The sequence below is a fragment of the Cicer arietinum genome, chromosome 7, assembly GCF_000331145.2.
Source record: "Cicer arietinum cultivar CDC Frontier isolate Library 1 chromosome 7, Cicar.CDCFrontier_v2.0, whole genome shotgun sequence".
Classification (NCBI taxonomy): Eukaryota; Viridiplantae; Streptophyta; class Magnoliopsida; order Fabales; family Fabaceae; genus Cicer; species Cicer arietinum.
In genome coordinates this window covers 28,768,906-28,771,952 of record NC_021166.2, presented here as the reverse complement: position 1 = coordinate 28,771,952, position 3,047 = coordinate 28,768,906, and positions in this window count along the sequence as shown.

The following is a 3,047-nucleotide window of genomic DNA, read 5'->3' as shown; positions in this document are numbered from 1 at the left end:
CCCTCCACCACCTAGTCATAAACCTATAGGATGTAAGTATGTGTTTAGAATTAAAGAGAATCCTGATGTATCAATTAATAAGTATAAGGCACGCCTTGTGGCAAAAGTATTTCATCAACAAGCTGGTTCTGATATTACTGAAATGTTCTCCCTAATGGTTAAACCAGTCACTGTGCGCATTGTGCTCACTATTGCGGTGTCCAACAACTGGCCTATTCAGCAAATTGATGTAAATAATGCCTTTTTAAATGGTGTTTTAGAAGAAGAAGTATACATGGTGCAACCCCCAGGTTTTGAGGTTCAAGAAAAAAGCCTGGTACGTAAGCTCAACAAAACCTTGTATGGACTAAAACAGGCCCCGAGGCCCTGGTTTGACATACTCAGAGGAGCCCTCATTCAGTATGGCTTCACTACCAGTAAATTCAACCCCATCCTCTTCATTCTAAATTCCACCTTGTTTACATTAATAGCTCTCGGTTACATTGATGATATCATTCTTACTGGGAGTTCACTAAATCAAATTCAACATCTTATTAAGTTGAACTCTGAATTTGAACTTAAATAACTAGGAAATTTGGAATATTTCCTTGGAATTGAGGTGACTCATTTACCTAATGGTTCTTTACTTCTTTATCAATCCAAATATATACGTGACTTAATGGCCAAGGTACATATGTGGAACACAAAGGGAATGCCAACACCAATGTTGTCCAGTAGTAAACTGTCCAAGTTTGGTTCTGTCCAGCTGTCACATACAACTTATTTTTGCTCTATTGTGGGGGCATTGCAGTATGTAACCCTCATTAGACCAGAAATATCATTCTCTGTTAATAAAGTATGTCAGTTTTTGGCTCAACCTCTTGAAGATCACTGGAAGGCAGTTAAGAGAATTTTGAGCTATTTAAGTGGCACGATGCATCATGTTCTTCTGCTCTAACCAGCACCTGTGCATCAACCTCTATCTTTAATAGGCTTCTGTGATGCAGATTGGGCAGCAGATCTTGATGATCGCAGGTCAACCTCAAGGGCCTGTGTGTATCTTAGTCCTAATCTAATCTCATGGTGGTCAAAGAAACAACCTCTAGTAGCAAGATCAACAACATAAGTTTAGTATAGAAGCTTGGCGTAGCTTACAACAAATATTGTTTGGATACAATCATTGTTAAATGAGCTTCATTACAAGTTCAAAACTCCCGAAAACCTATGTGATAACTTAAGCACAATCTCTCTTGCACATAACCCAACTCTCCACCATCGAACCAAGCACATGGAACTTGACATCTTCTTTGTAAGAGAAAAAGTGCTTAACAAAAGCCTTGTTGTTTCTCATGTTCCAGCTCAAGATCAATGGGCAGATGTATTAACAAAGCCTCTTACTAGCACCAAGTTTGTAATACTTCGTGACAAACTCAGAGTATTTGAAAAACACATCTTAGTAAAACCACCCTCAAATTCTAAGGGGGAATATTAAAAAATATAGATTATACAACTAGAGTCAACTAAGAGTATTCAATTAGAATTAGTTAGAGTTAGTTAGGTTCAATTTAGAGTTTGTTAGTTGTATTTTAGAGTTTGTTACAAGTGATCTTTATATATAAAATGACCATACCATTGTAATAATTCATTGAACATAGAACAATAAAATCAGTTTGAGCTCACTGAAGCTTTTCTCTCAATCTCTTCATTTTCTGTTTACTTTCTGTTATTTATATTCTTATCAGAAATTATTCGATGACCAACTTTAATTTTAGTCTTCTAATCATTCAACGTTTTTTCGTTTTGTGATTTTTTTTTACCATAGGGTTAATTTAGGAAAAAAAATACTAATCACAAATGACTCAGGTTAACAATGTTAATAAAGGGGTTCGAATAGACCTAGAAATTGGAGAATTAAAGTGATAAGTGAAATCATGACCTTAAACTTCTCTTAATTGATGTACATCTTTGCAATTTTATTATTGTTTTTAATTTTATATTTAGTTGCCAAATAATCCAACCATTATTTTTAGTCTAAATCATAAATAATTTTAATTAGTTTGGTGCTTTTTAATTAATCTTTGTGGATATGACAATCTTTAATACTACTTATGCGATAGAGCACAATTGCTCTAAGTGTTTTTTTTAATGCAGCTATATTCATCAAATGATGCTAGAGGCCTCTTAGAGCTAACCAAAGAACGATCCAACTCATAACAAGCCATTCTTAATTACATGCCATATCAATTAGTCATTTATTTTATAATTAAGTGCATTTTTATTAAGTAGAATTTAATAGTTTATTTAATAATTTATATTTTAACTATTTATTAAGGTTAATCCACAAATAAAATCCAACAATCGAATATAGAAGTCTATATGCATGTCTTAAATATTTTGGAGGCTATCAAACCTAGAAAAATTTCTAACATCATCAACCAAGAACGTTTTTATTTAATTCTTCATCCCTCGTATATATATTTAATTTAATGAGTAACATAAATTATCAATATTATGTTTAGAATATTAAAATAGACTCCTACATCCTATTTCGACACGTCATCAAACATTTTGCCACTTCATTCAAATATTGCCAACTCAAAAAAAATCTGATGTGCCACATCTAACAAGCACTCTTCTACTTTCTTTTTATTTTATTCTTGCAATTTGCTTTACCATATTTTACTTGTATTATTACAGTTTTTACCTATAATATTTTGTGGAACTATTGATGTGCCATGAGTTACAAATTACGATACAATAAATATGAGTTACAAATTACAATACAATAAATATGAGTTATTTGACACTCATTGCTCCTCCATCATTATTGACAACAGTTCTTCCTATGATTTTAACTTTCAATTAATATATTAAGTCATTTTAACGGTTACTCAAGAAATACATACATACTATAATTAGTGGTAGTTAATTCTATATCTTGAAATAGGAAGACAATGAATATATGATTAGTCCATATGCAACTATTTTTGCATGATGCTTTCAAACTTTTTTTCTTTTAGATAAACAAAAAATGTGAGAATTTTTACATACATCTAACAAACACTCTT